Source organism: Pygoscelis adeliae, unplaced genomic scaffold (genome assembly GCF_000699105.1).
Source record: "Pygoscelis adeliae isolate BGI_AS28 unplaced genomic scaffold, ASM69910v1 Scaffold38, whole genome shotgun sequence".
NCBI lineage: Eukaryota > Metazoa > Chordata > Aves > Sphenisciformes > Spheniscidae > Pygoscelis > Pygoscelis adeliae.
The window spans coordinates 12,023,468-12,038,247 of NW_008825614.1; the positions used below are offsets into that span (position 1 = coordinate 12,023,468).

The 14,780-nt window shown below is 40.7% G+C and overlaps 1 protein-coding gene across 1 annotated transcript in view; it reads left to right on the plus strand.

Moving 5' to 3' along the window:
- Window positions 1–10,362: 10,362 nt before the first annotated feature.
- FGD4 (FYVE, RhoGEF and PH domain containing 4) overlaps window positions 10,363–14,780 on the plus strand; it is a 56,795-nt gene continuing 52,377 nt past the window's right edge. Inside the window, exon 1 of the mRNA XM_009332914.1 lies at window positions 10,363–10,432. The gene's annotated coding sequence lies outside the window, so the exon portion shown is untranslated. The remainder of the gene's footprint in view (window positions 10,433–14,780) is intronic.

The following is a 14,780-nucleotide window of genomic DNA, read 5'->3' on the forward strand; positions in this document are numbered from 1 at the left end:
GGTATATGTGCCTGAAGTCTTTCAGACATCATGTCACGCTCACACGTCGGTGGAACTGGGCAAGCGCTTTTAATGGAAGCTGTATCATCTTGTAATTAAAAAGACTTTTTTTTTTTTAACCCCTTCCTTCTCCAGAATTTTAAGTGTTGTGTTACCATTGAAGTGGGTGATACGTGCAAAACTTGCTTTTAATGGGCTGCAGTGGACTTGTTCACGCTGCAAGTTGCAGGTCTGTAGTTGTCTTGTTGAAAAGAATGCAGGAGGCAGATTGGCTTTTGTGCTTGAAAAGAGATTAGACTTTCACCCTTCAGACTCTGCCCTGAACCTAGCTGGAGGGAAGGGCAACCACCCCAAGGTTATTCTGCAGCTGGTGTGGGATGTGTTTCTGTTCCCTCATCTGTTTCTAGTAAGGTAGCTGTTGCCTACAGGATTCGCTGTTGCTGTGGATGTGAATTACTGTCTCATTGGCAAGTCTTCACAGACAGCAACGATCACATCGACGTAAAGGTAATGGTTTGTATACCCCTTCCGGAGGTGATTTCTCCTGATTGCTAGCTGCTGGTGTGCTGAGAAGCTTGCTTTTCCGCTGCCTTTGCTAAACCTGTTTCAAGGATAAATAGGGGACTTTACATTTGGCATTCTCCAGCTTCTTATATTCTCTGATGAGCGCTGTGTAACTGTCCAAATAATCCTGAGCAAACAATTTTTTTATTTCCTTCTTGAATGGTCTATATGTGGCTGCTGAATACTTTTTTTTTTTTTTTCTTACTAAATTTTACTTTAGGTCACTAGGTCAGTGTTGATTTGTGAATGCCGAATTTAAAGGCTGGACACTCTTTAATCCATTTGAGCATTTGGCCTTTCATAGTAGGCATCCCATTTCCATGTAACAGAGGAACTGTTAAATGTCTGTTTGATATTAATGATTTTTTTTTTTTTAATCTGTGGTAGATTATTACAAGTGGCTCTGATGTTTATACTTAATGCAAACAAATGAGGGTCAGTGTAATCTGCTAGATGATCTCTTGAAGGAGATTTATTCTAAAATACAGGCTTTGGGGGCCAGCAGAGGTGATGGGTCATACCGAGCAGTGATTTTTTTTTTTTTTTTAAGAGGGTAAGCTCAATTTAGACACATCATCTCACAAAAAAAGATATTTTGAATGAACTCCTAACTAAATAGTGTCTAGAAATACAACCTAGTATACAGTGGGCTCATCGTAATCTTGTTTATAATGTCTGTACATACTGAGCTTTCAGGAAACTTGTCATTAAACGGTAAAATCCTGAGTCAATATATAGGAAGCTGGCTTGCATATAAACGATCACAATTGTTTTCTTCAAACAGACAAGTCTTTCTGCTTTTCACTTGACACATGACTGTGGAATGCTGTTTGACATGACTTGGATTTATTTATACATTGTGTTCCGGCTGCTACTTGGTGGAGATTTTAAACATGTTTAGTTTTCAATACACTTTTTTCCTGCTGTTTATTCATGTATTCTGAACATTAAAACAAACAAACAAAAAAGCCCAGGTGCTGTACTGTCTCCTTATAGCAGCATGGCTATTTCAAGGTTAAAGCCTGCAGCTCCCTCTGAAGGGCCAACTGTTTTGGAAAGTCCTGGTGCCTGTTTACAAACTGTTCTCTTTGCAGCTCCCATGAAATAATGGAGTCCTCGGGATGCTGGATGTGGGAGGATAAACCTGCTGACACAGGCACTGCTGCTGTTGGTCTGTTCGCCGGGCCTTAGTCATGTAAAATTGCTTGCGTCTTTTATGCTTTGTATGGGTGGGGACAAAATGCAGGCATTAACACTTTTTTCACGATGCTAGAAATTGCTGTACCAGATTTTAGAAAACATCAAATTTGTTGAATTTTTCTAAAGCAGATCACCGTACTAAACCGGTGCAGTGAGACTACGAGGAACTAAATGTGAGGGACTTGCAATGTGCAGGTTAATGATACGTCTATGAATTGTGGCAGGTTTTTTTAGTCTTTTCCAGAGGGGCTTGCATTTAGTACAGAAGTACTGTCGTCCTTCCTTGTTGACGTTGAAGAACCTGAAGTCTCAGAGCTGTTCTGCAGACGATGTCAGAAAACATTCCTCCCAGAATCCTTGTTCACAGTTGGGAGAAAAGCAGGGCAGGGATAAATGACTGCACGCCAGCAACAGAATATCTTGAAGTGGTTCTAAGGTTATTTCTAAGGGTTTTTTTGGTTTTGGTTTTTTTTCAGTTCATCTAGCTGCTCTTACTATATGCCATAATTAGCTGTTCATTTTTAAGTATAAGGATACTACTTGGACTGATAGAGACATGGGAATTTTTTGCTTTTTGATGAATATCTGAGCAAAGTGAGTACTTGAGTACATTTGGGAATGTGGAGCTCAGGACTGGAAGGAGCCATTTAGTCATTGAGGGGGTTTTGTGGGGGTTTTTCCCCCTCCCCCCTCAGTCACAGGCAGCCATATGACTTAGGTCTCATTTTGATGTTCAATAGACTTTTCTTCTGGCACAGTGAGAATCACAGACTGTTACTGGCTATGGGAAACAAACTTTAAACAAAATTTTAAACTGCAGTAAATGACCAAAAGCCAACATTACACCATGCTTCAGAAACTGAGCAAGAAAGATTGAAGTCATTGCCAATGTCATGAGATTCCTGTTAGCAGAAAACTTAAGCAGGCACTTGAGAAATGAACTCTGCAGCATGATGCATACCTGGACTCAATAGCCACAACCAGTCTCCAGTGCTTCAGAGGAAAGGGAACCCAAAGCAGCCAGATTTTGAAACAGAGGGAAGAATAGTCTTCTAGTCCTGACAGATGGCTAGTAGAAGTGCTTTTCCAACTGCTGATCTTTGGAGGATCCTTCATTGCAGTTTTTTTATGCTTGTTCTTGACTATATGTAGACATCTGCTGGCTTGTGTATCCTTTGGACTGTACTTTGATGCTGTGGTTTTCCTACCACCACAGAAGCACTTTACCTTCATGAAAGTTGAATAGATGCAGCTAACCCTGGTACTAAACAGTGTTGCCATTTGTCTGTTCCACTTATACTTGTAGTAACACTTCTTGAAGAAAAAAAAAAAAAATGTAATTCATGTCAGCTGCCCAATTAAGTAGTGTTGTGGTTATAGTTTTGAGTATCTGGTTTAGATTTGATAGCCAAGATTGGAACAAATTACCGTGCAAGCCTTTTTAGCAAAGACTCATGAACTGGGGATTGAGGCTTCAGAAGATCTGAATTCCAGTCTGTTATACAGTTAAAGGTTTTGTTTTGCAGGCATTGAGTAATGCCATGTGTGGTGTGGTGTATGCCCTGGAGTGGTGTCGAACATAGCTGCTGTTTGAGTAGTAGAGGGAAAATTAGCTCAAGAGTTTGTAATATTACTTGAAAGAACAAGTTGATTCTTTCTGAACTTATATTTCTGAAATAACAAGTTATTCCTGCAGGGCACAACCTGAACTTCTCACTTGGAACTTTTCTTCCTGGTATCTACTTCTCAGTCCCAGCATCTCTTGTGTGTTCCTACAGTCCTGTCCCATTTCCTACATGAGTTAATTTCCCCCCCCCTTCCCTTTCTTAAGGAGGCCACTGATGCTCAGGAAGATGAATGAAAGCATGAAGTGTCTTCTCTGTAATTCAAAATAGTTTGATGGCTTCCCATATCATGCTTATAGCGGTTACATTGAGACCGAGATCTATTACCTAGAATAAATAATACTATTTTTACTTGCGTTCAACATGGTCGAGTATTGTATACCTGTTGTTAAGCTCCTTAAAATATCAAAAGGGGTCATAGGCAACAGGTAACCTTATATAACCTTTCTTTAAAGATCCTGTGCCACTTTTCTTTACAGCTGTAATAGTTCTCTGGCAGCTCTATGTGCCAGGGCAGTTTCCATGACTAATTTTTATGTCTCTTCTCTTTGGTAGCTCTTGTTCATGACATTGCCTTGGAGCCCTGTGTTGCTGTTATAACTTGGCCACCCACTGTAATGCAACTGGCAAGTGTTTTTGTCCCTTGGCTTGTCAAGATTTCTTTGTGTAAGTCAGTTTTAACTGTGGAAGCTGCTACAAACAAACTCTTAAAGATAGCTGCTGTAAGCCAAAATAAAATGGAAGACTTGGAAGACTTAGTGGTGGAATTAGAGCTTTACCGAAGAATTGAAACACAGCAGTTAAAATCTAATATGATGAAATATTCACAGTTAGCAGTGTGAGCACTGTTTGCCCTTAGTAAAGGCGGCAATGCCGCACCCCTCTGTTGTCTGCTAGCATCCTGTTATTTTGGGTAAATGCTCTTTTTAAAAACTTAGTCTAGAACACTGTAGCTAAAGCACCCTGCCCACCAATTTTTCCCCATTTTACAACTTGTTCTGCAAGCTGTGGCCTGGTTTCTGCCATAACAGGATAATTACTACTTGCATTTTTTGTGTGTATGTGTTTATAAAGCTGATTTTTACTGATTGTAAAATATAATCTTTCTAAACAATTGACTTAAATTTTCCAGACTTGTCTTATTGCTGATGTTTCTCTGGTTTGACTGAGACTATTCAAAAATTTTTCTACTGTTGAAAAATTCTGAAAACTGTAGAATGCTTTTTTGATTGCTGCTTAACACAGGATTAGAACTTCAGTTGGTAGGGCTTCTTTTTCTGTGTGTGTGTCTTCTGTGGGACGTCCTCAGCTTCTGTGAATGATCCACGAAGCTAACAGAAGTGTGGTATTCCTGCAATCTGATATTAGACATTTTCAGTGCAAAACAATGCACAGGACGTAGTCATGATGAGAGGAAAAAGCTGCTCAATCCAACATGATCTACTTAGTTCTTTGATACTGTAGTCTATTCGTTGTGTTTTGATGGATTAAGATTTTCTTTGTAGATTGCTGAAACTGCTTTAATCCAGTTTATCTCAAAACGGGGTGGCATTTTAGAATCTCTTTCCATAAGAAAGACAACAATGAAACGTGACTGTATCTGCTTTATAGCTGGCATCTTCTCTGATTCCAGGTTTTTAGAGTTCATAGCAGCAAAAGAACTGTGGGGGAAAGCTTATTGATTGCTTTTGTGTTAAAATAAATGATGAAAAGCTATTACCGTCTGGGGTGTGGATAGCAATAATTTAAAGGAAACTATAGTTTCATTAGTGCTGATGTGGTCTCTGTGAAGGCTGTGTTTAACTATCAGCACAACTTCACTACGTAAAACAGTCACAACTGTCTCTGATCTTTAGCCAGGAGACTAAAACTGTTTATATATTTGAGGCAGAAGAAAATAGTCATGAACAGATAGTGGCATTTTTTGTCCTGAGACCTGATCTAGTGAAAGATGTCCCTGCCCACGGCAGTGGGGTTGGACTGGATGATCTTTAAAGGTCCCTTCCCACCCAAACCATTCTGTGGTTCTATGATTTTTAGGAACTGATGTGTTCTGGAGAAAGTTAATCTGATGCTTTCAGTAATGTGACAGGGAGGACAGAGAAAGGTGGAAGGGGAAGGGGCAAATGTGTTGTGCCATGAAGTTTCTCTTCTCCAGAAAAAGCATGGAGTCAGAGTTAAGGTAGAATAGATTGAAAATGCCTATACTGTCACATATTCTGTGCAAGAAATAGAAATGTGGAGTCTCTTCTCTCAGGAAGAGACTAAACAAATTCATGGTGAATATGGCTTCCAGCAGCTGGCAAAATACGGTTGCATGAATGCATCTGCTGACGCAGGTGATCCCTAAACAACTGAGGCTGGAAGCCATGGGGATTGAGGGAAAATCATTGTGTGTTTGCTGCCTTCTACTGTAGGTTACCCAAACATTTGTTACTGCTTCTTTTCAGACACAGAATATTTGATCGAATGATTTTTTTAAATTTTTTTTTCCTGACCACAGTTCATACGTTCTTATCTACTCCAGAAATATGCTGATGTATTCCACTCTAATGTTCATTGTGAATCTTCCATGCTGTTTTTCATTAACTCAAACTAAGAATAATTTGTACTTTATTTTTAGTATCTATCACTGCCCAAGCTTGTTTTTTTTTATGGAAGCAAAATCACTGTCACCGCATTCTGACCTGTTTCACTTATGAGGCTTTGTACTGTTTGGATTTCTTACGTGCAGGGGTAATTTTTAAGCTGTGGATTTAGCCTTTCACTGCACTGCTGAATCAAAGGAAAAGGCTGTGTGGTGGTCCTCCTGGCTTGAGTTGTGAGGTTTTTTTGGTTTTGGGATTTTTTGGGGGGTATGTGTGTGCTTTGTGTGTGTGTGACCAAAAGCAAAATTAACTGGAAAATGAGACTCTCTGCTCTTAAGCTGTTTTGCAAAGGTGTTAAATGAGCATTATGTTTAATCTGTGAAGGTGAATAAAGATGGGTGGCACAACACTGTTAGGGAAGGTCACAAGCTTTTTCCTCTTCCCTTTTTTCCACCCTTCCTTAAAGAAGGGTATGTGTTTCGGTGGTAACAGCTACAACATGGTCCCCAACTGGTGGGGCACCAGAGCTGCCCTCTTGGCCTAGCACCACCCGGCTCTGCTGGTCTAGCTGGCAGGCTAGCTCTCCTGGCTGGCAGAAGAGTGCAGCGGCAAGCGGGAACATCACCGTTGGAGGTAATACTGTCGCTGGGGGTAGAGGCAGCAGCTGTGGTGGAGGCAGAAGGCCTGAAGAAGCAGGCTTCTCAAGGGGGAAGGCTTGGGAAGGAGAAAGCAATGAAGATGACATGAGAAAAGGCAGAACTGCAGAGCCAGAGGGTCTTCTCTTTGTATTTCTTTGCTAACTGTGTGTTAGTGTAATAGAATGGATAGCACTGTAAATAGTAATTTCCTCTTACCTAAATCATAACATGAAACTTTCCCTCAATTTTGTTTTATTTATATATATATATATATATATATATATATATATATATATATATATATATATATATATATATATATATATATATATATATATATATATATATATAAAAAAAAAAACAGGGAGGTATAAGAAGTAGTGAACTGTTACGCCATTTTTTTAAACAGGGGAATTGGCAAATCAAATCCAGTTGATAAAGGCAAAGCCTTTGACCACTTCCCACATCTAAAACCAAAAATCCTTTAACAATTGCTGATCTTTCTTTGCTAGAGAAGATTAATTGAAAAATGAACAACAGATTCCTGGATTATTTTTTTTTTTTAAGTATGGGAAATACTTTAGGCTACAGAAAAACAGCTTTATATGGTTAGTGTAAAACATACAGTTGCCATAGCAAAAGCACTCCTTTTGTAAATGCTAATAGATGTCAATGACATGGCGGCTCAATGATCTTTAATATAGTTGTAGAACTACAACTATTTAATTATTTGTTTGGAGAGTTTTGTAGTTGCTTGTATTACTTTTATGCTTGGACTAAATTGCAGACACAAAGATGCTACAATGACAAATGCTGTACAAACGTAGGACAAAAAGGCAGGCTTTTCCCCTGAGAACTTCTATTGCGTGTCCTTTGGGTTTTTGTGCAGCCACAGGCTTTCCCTTTGGGGCACATGATACAGCTGAGCTGGAAGAAGAAAAAAAAAAAAAAGATGTAAAAATACTGCGCCTTACTTTCTAACTGTGGCATGGTAGTTGTTCATCACAACAGCTTTGAGATTGCTTGTCTTAAATCCGGTTCCTTGCAAGTGAACCAGGAGAGCTAGGGGAGGGAATGATGGAAGAGTGTTTGATTTCAGAACTGGGAGGGAAAGTGTCTTTACAACAAACTTGTTTCTGTTTGGGCTGCAAATCCAGTCTCCCATAGCGTTTCTCACCTTGTTGGGGGCTAGTTACCCATCTTTTTAAGGTGCTATTGTTACTTTTCCTTGTTGCAGCAGTCCTGAATAGCCATCCCTAAACTCTGTCCCTGCCCAGCCCACTTCTGTCTGGACTTTTCCTCCTCCCTCCTTTTCTTGGTGGTCGCTTGTTTCTGTAGGTCATTTGCTTGATCTAGAAATTTTTCCCCATCTTTTTATTCATTATATACCTGCAGATCTTGAGTTGTCATACGGCTGTTTCTTCCTTCCTCACGTGCCTGTGTGACAAAGCTTGAAGGATGCAGCTTAACAAAACAGCACATAACGAGGTCTACTTCCTGGATGGATTCTGTTCTTCTCTCCCACTTTCTCCTTCTGTTGACACTGATGCTCATCTGACCCTGTGGGCCACCTCAGCCTGCTAAGTTAACAGAGCAATCCAAAAGAAAATGAGTAAGTTTCTGGCAGATTAGTGGGCTGAACTGGCTTGCTGTGGTGCCAGACAAGACCCAGTGCAAGGAGAGGAAGAGCAGGATGTTCCTTTGTCAGCAGCTGGCCATTGGCTTGGCGTAAGGGAGCTCTTGGGCTGCACGTGGACTCTCTTGCCTTGTCTCTCCTGAGGATATTGGGCAACCATGCATGAATTTCATTCTTCGTGTACCCATTCAAGGGTCCTTGTCAACGCTTCACAGCTACTGCATTCAGTCATCATTAACCTCTGCAGTCCTCGGGCTGACCCCTGTTGCGGTCCCTGGATGAGATGTCGGAGCTGACACGGAGTTAACGTGACAGCCTGGCATTGGGAAGGGCCATCATGTCCCTCCCCTCTGTGCTGAGCTATGCTGCGCTGTGTTCTCCACCATGCACCTCCTGGCGCTTGTCACATTGTGCAAAACACTGATTCAGCTTGCTCACCTGGAACAAAACAGTTTGCTTTGCCTGCTAGATTGCATTGGCTTATCATGTGCTGGACATTTTTGTAAGGGAGGAACGTGATATAGCTGCAAGGGGGAAACGATGGGAGTGGAATATGTTCATCTTGGTAGTAGAAACATTAAACTGAAATGCAAATCTAACATTAACCACATCCTTGTAGGCTTCATCTTCTCTTCCTTGGCAGAGAGGGGAAACTCCTGAACATCCATGTGGTAGTTTCCCTCATTTGTAGCTCTTGGGTAGTTGGCTGCTTGACTTTTTAAGCAGTTTGCTTTGGTGCCACAATTAGGCTCTGCAGTTTTGCTACCTGCCCATAGTGATCAGAGGCAGGAAGCCCCCATCGTGTACCCCGTTACGATCAAAAGAAACCACAAAGCACCAGTGGTAGGCCTCGCTTGAGCTCTTCCACAGTGCTCAGAAAGGAAGTAGAGGATAGTCATTGCTTCAGTACAGCAAGATGGTGCAGGTAGGAGGGGCAGATGGTCACCCTCTGTTTAGCATGCCTGGAGCAATGCATCTTTCTCCCAAATTTTGACCTAGGCCAGTGTACGTTTCTGCATATTTGCAGTTCCGAAGGTGTCCTTTGTTTTGTGTGCCTGCACCCCAAGTGAATTTTTAGGCTTTTTTTTTTTTTTTGCCTGGTTACAGAAGTATCTGTTCAAAACTACAGTGAATAGTATTTAGCAAGCTGTGTGCTTTGGATATTTTTATTTTTTTTTAAGGTATGGTTTATATCCAGCCTTCTTCATAAAATCACTTGTTACTGACTTTAGACTATCCCAAGAATCATGAAAAGGGCAGCATATGGAAGGTCTGACGGAAGCAGAGGTCAGTTTGGGACAAGGGTGTGTGGTGTCTCAGTAGCTAATCCCATTGCCCTAAGAATAGCTGGGAGCCAAATTGAACCCCTCTGCAGACTACTGCTGGGCTTTTCAGAGAGGCTTTTAACAACACCTCAGAAACTATTTTGGGATAAGGGCAAAGCATGCTTTCATTTTTGCCCAGGACCAAACTGCTGTGCTTTTGGAGTACGGGGTGTACAGGAGAAGGGAGAGGGGTAGATAACAGTGTGAGTCAACAACACCTACTTTATGGGAGCCATGTGGAAGGTTCCTTTTTAGTTATTGTGGTTTTATGTCTCTCTTGGACTCATTGAGATGTCTAAAGATCTCTCACAGGGAAAAAAAAGTTAGGGGTTGCTTTCAGTGCAGAGCACTGATACATTGAAATGCAGAAGCGCTCATGCTGCATTCTGTGCTAGGGCAACACGTGGGTTACTGATCCTTTGGATGGGACAAAAATCACTCTTTCTCTATCAATACCTTGCAGAAACTTCGTATCGTGTCCTGATGCAGCATCCTCAGCAAACCTCTTCAAACACTTTGTGCCTGAAGTGAGTCTGCAGTAACGAGGAGCCAGCTGAAGACAGCCATACTGAATGCTGGGCTGTGATTCACTGTCACATGAGCTAATTTGTTTTCAGGGGTGTGTGTCAGTGTGGCATGCCGCCCATGTAGCTCTGCAATACTTAGTTCAGCTTTCCAGGTTTCCAGACAGTACTTGTACTCATGTGACTTCCTTCTCAACTCCAGCTTCATCACATTAAGTATATTCAAATGAGTCAGGTATGTAATTTGAGTCCCCTTATCTGCAAAACAGCGAAAGTACTGAGAGAAAGCTTGTGATGTCTAGTTTGAGAAGTGCATGGTTGTGGAGAGCAAAGTAAGTGCCACATACTTACTGCAAGACATTTATAAAAACTTTTAATTACTGGAGTGATGAAGTCATGTGATAAGCCAATAATTTTACTTTGAGATAACTTAGTTTCATAAAACTTAACTAGGCTGCTGTGCAAGTCTCTAGACCAAAACATGCTGGTTTTAGTTTGAATAGCTATCTTATTCATACTAAATGACAGTGACTACTCGTCTTAGTAGTACGATTTTAATTACCCACTAATGAGAATGTTTTATTTAACTAGTTGTTCTCCATGCCTCTTCATCTGCTTTTTAGATAAATTTAATAAAACTAACTTTATTTTTTAATTAACTTTCCATTAACATTCACAGGCATGTTCTGGTGACAGGTAAGACATAGCTGTACCTCTTGTTGATGAGGTTTCAACTAATACTTGCCAATATAGCTTTATTGTGCAGTTTGTACTTTGCGCGTTTCTGCTCTTAGAGTAAGCAAAGTTAGGTATAACACTCATGTGAAACCAGGGGAATAGGTTAATGAGATGTCCCCATTGTATCAGTTTTAATCTCTCCCAAATCCCCTTATCTGTTAGCTAATCAAATAGAGAAAAAACAATTAATCTTTTACTTTTTTTTTTTCTTTTTTAAAAGCGGAGGCCTTAAGCATGTGTTTTGAAGTTGGGCTTTGGAGACGTCTTTATACTTGTTTTAATATTGCTCCTTCCGGAAATGAAATCAAATAAAATCTACAGTTTCCTTCAGGCTTGTAAGATTCCTTCTCTCCCCTTGAGTGGTAGCAGAGCTGCAGTTACTCTCCGTGGGCTGTTGTGAGCCGGGGGGTTGCTTGCGCGGCCCAAGGTGGACCTTTTGGGGCTGGTCAGAGCTCTGACTTCTCGCCTCTTCTCTGCCTTGTCCCCTGTGGCAGGGACGGACGGAGAGCAGAGTCTGGTAGCTCAAATGTCATCCCTCCCACACACGTCACATTGCAAAGTTTGTAACAGTTATTATATACGTTTCCCCAAAAGGGAGACTTGATTTCCCGTCCGGCCCCTGCTTTTCCTTGCGTGACCCCTTCTCTTTGCTTATGATAGTCAGCAACAAGCATTTACGTAGCTGCTTATCTGAACCAGTCGCTGCTTGTATTATTTTGCAGCCGTTTGTCTTGCAGTTTTCTAACCTACTATGTTGCTTGTGTGAAAATTGAAAATTTTACTGTTGGTCCCACCTGAATTTAAAATCTGTCACATACTTGTGTGACAGGCATTATCAGTGTTTTTTCTGGATTAGGAAGCATACATCAGGCTGAAGAAAGGCTGACAAAGCCTCACTGGCAGGTGGACAAACCAGGCTGGTGGGGAAAGTGGTTTGTTTCAAATATGGGAAACTGAGCAGAAAATTTATCTTCTCTCTGCAAAGGCTTTTCTGGAGAGAGAAGGTGTTCTGTTGTAGATGTACTTCATGTGGAAGTCCAAGCAAGGGGGCAAGCTTTGAAGTCTTGGAGGTGAAATTCAAAACAGGAATGTAACCTGTGCATTGGAGTTCTCTTAGTCTGGTTATGAAACTCAGTTACTGTTATTTTTTGTTTTAATGATGCATTGATGACCTGGGTGGATAAAATTTGTATGCATCTTTAAGGAGTCTGGGATTACTTGCTAAGGAGTATCAAGGATTGGGAATTGCAACTTCCTAGCCCAACAGTTTAAAAATAAATGCTCAAAACAAAAACAACACATGCAAATCTTGGTCAAAGTGCTAAAATCGGGTTCCATTTAGATCTCAAATCCATATGTGTGGAACTTGCATCTGCTCATTTCAAGAAGAAAAATGCACCAAAGTTTTGAAACAACTGGAGGAAAACAGTTGTTTTTACTGTTTTTTGGCAAAACCCCCTCTGTTCAACATCTGTAATAGAAAGGAAATAATTAGCTGCCCTATTCCAGAGAGCTGTCTCCTCAGTGAAAAACAGATATTCATAACAATGGATTGTTTTGCAAGTGTATACCCCGTAACCCTTGGTGCTTGTCCTTCAGAGCAGCTCTGCAGTGGCGTGCTTGTATGTAGCCTTGAATGTGAGGATATACCAGTGGCCGGTGGTGGAAGGGGCTGTAGGGAGCTGTGGTTTGGACCAACACAGTGGTTGCAGATGACCTCAGCTGCAGCGAATGACAAGCTGGCTGCTATATTCTGATTCATATTATCCGAACTGACACGGCTGGATTTTAAATCCCAGTTTCTTTCTCCTGCTGGGATGAAAGTGTGCCAGCCGGGGATCACATGGTGTGAGAGCTGTGAACAGTAAAAGAAAGTTACTTGCAGTAACTTCTCTTTTCAGTTAATCCTTTTGCTTTTTAAAAATGTGCATTTTTCACAGTTCAGAATTCACTCTAATATCTTTGTATTCTACCCTGGAGCACAATACCTAGTTTATGCCATTTAAAAATTGATTTTAAATTACTCTAGTGAATTTTAATCTGTGCCAAATAAGCTAATGTTTTCATGACAGTTCTTTAATGAGACTTTTTTGGTCACTGCTCTGGTATCCTGTGCGTTTTATTTCCTTCATTCTAGGCATGAATTTAAATACAGACTATGCAATGAAAAAGATTATTAGACATGAGCATCGTGCAGTATAAAGGGAGAACAAAGTACCAACCAGAGAAATGTACTAACTTGTCCTTTAACCGTGATACTGCTTTAATTTCAAAGAGCAATGCAATTAATAGTGACAAAACTTTCATAGTAGCTGAGGCAGTAGACAAAACAACTTACAGTAGTCCCTCCTCCTCCTCTTCCTCCTCCTCCTCCTCCTTTCTCCAGCAGTTTTTAGGTTACATAAGCTGATTTCTTTGTTTTTCCTCTTTAATAGTGAACAGACTTCACTCTCTTCTCGAAGCGGACTGGTTTGCATACTTACGTTTTTCCTCTCAAAACAGGCTTGCCTTCAAAGAGGGCGGAGCATGGTGTAATTGAAAGACCCAGCATGTAAGCTGTCGGCATATACTGAACATCTGATGAGAAGTCCTTTCTGGCAGCTTATAGGTCTTGTAAATAGGGTATATGTGAGCCTGTCATAGGGTTATTACCGTTGCGAAATCAATTCCTCGTGTGGTGGTACTGGAATATATTTATAAACAATGTCTTCTGAACCAGGTAAGACTGAATGGGATGCTTCTGTTAAACCTTAATTTCTTCAAGACTTGGGGCGTATTTGGGTCCAGAGACACCAAGAGTTAAACTTTCTAGTTTGAAGCAAATAAACCGGTGAACATCCAGCTGCCTTGTGATGCAATACAGCTGGAATGCTCTGGTGGCTTTTTCCTCCTATTCTCATAAATGAGCTTGCAGTCTCTTGAACTGCTTGCCTGATACATCTGCCACACCGAGACCTCTGCTGCTTTGCTCGTTTTGCTGCTGCTTTCACCAGCACGAGACTTACTTAAAAGCAAATCAGTTTTGTGATGTTTATAAGTGGTTTCTGTTCCTGGCTTATTTACCAGATTCACCGAGCTCTGTTTATAGCTGAAAGGTTTCTGTAGAACACTTCTACAAGTCAGCATTGGCTCTAAGAATTATCACTGTCATTGTTTTAGGAAGTAGGTGTACACTTTGGACTTATGCTCAGCTTTTCATGTATAATGTTGTAATAATCCATTTAATTGATGCTTGCGCTACATTTAATTCTGGAAGCCAATTCTGTACATTAAAGAATGTTTTCTTTTATTGCACCATGCAGTGAAAGGTTTGGATTTTTTCCATTGCAAATATGCTTGTAACTGAATTTTTAAGAATACTATTGAAAATACTGCTTTACTTATAAGTGAGTGCGTTTTTCAGTTCTGAGAAAAGTTCTGCTTAGGGTAAGTTAAATTAAAAGGCTTACCCAACCCTAACAGCTTAATATAAGAAAGTAAATACTCTGAATGAAGTTTTCTACAGAGAGGTAGATGAAACAGATCTGTGGAAGATTTGGGTTCAGAATGCTGGTCTTCCTCTGGAAAGCCCTCTGAGACTAAATATAGAGGGAAGGGAGTCAGTGGCTGAGGGAGTTTGAGAGATTTGCTGGAGAAGCTTGGAGTAGATGCATGCAAATACCTCTACCCAGCTGTCTTGATCTCAGTACTTGAGGGCATCTGGTTTTTCTTGGGTACAAAGAATACTTGTTTTAAAATCTTTCTGTTGGCTCCTTATCTGTTTTATGTTTTATAAGTTTGAAATTGCCCTTCTCCCTCTAGCTTTTGATAATCAACCAAAAGAATGGGAATCACACCTTTCCTCCCATTCTTTATGTGTCATTTTTCTGTATCTTGAGAAGAATCTACATGTGGATGTAGGAGACTCCCTCCCCCCCCCCCACCCCTGCTCAGATAGTCAAC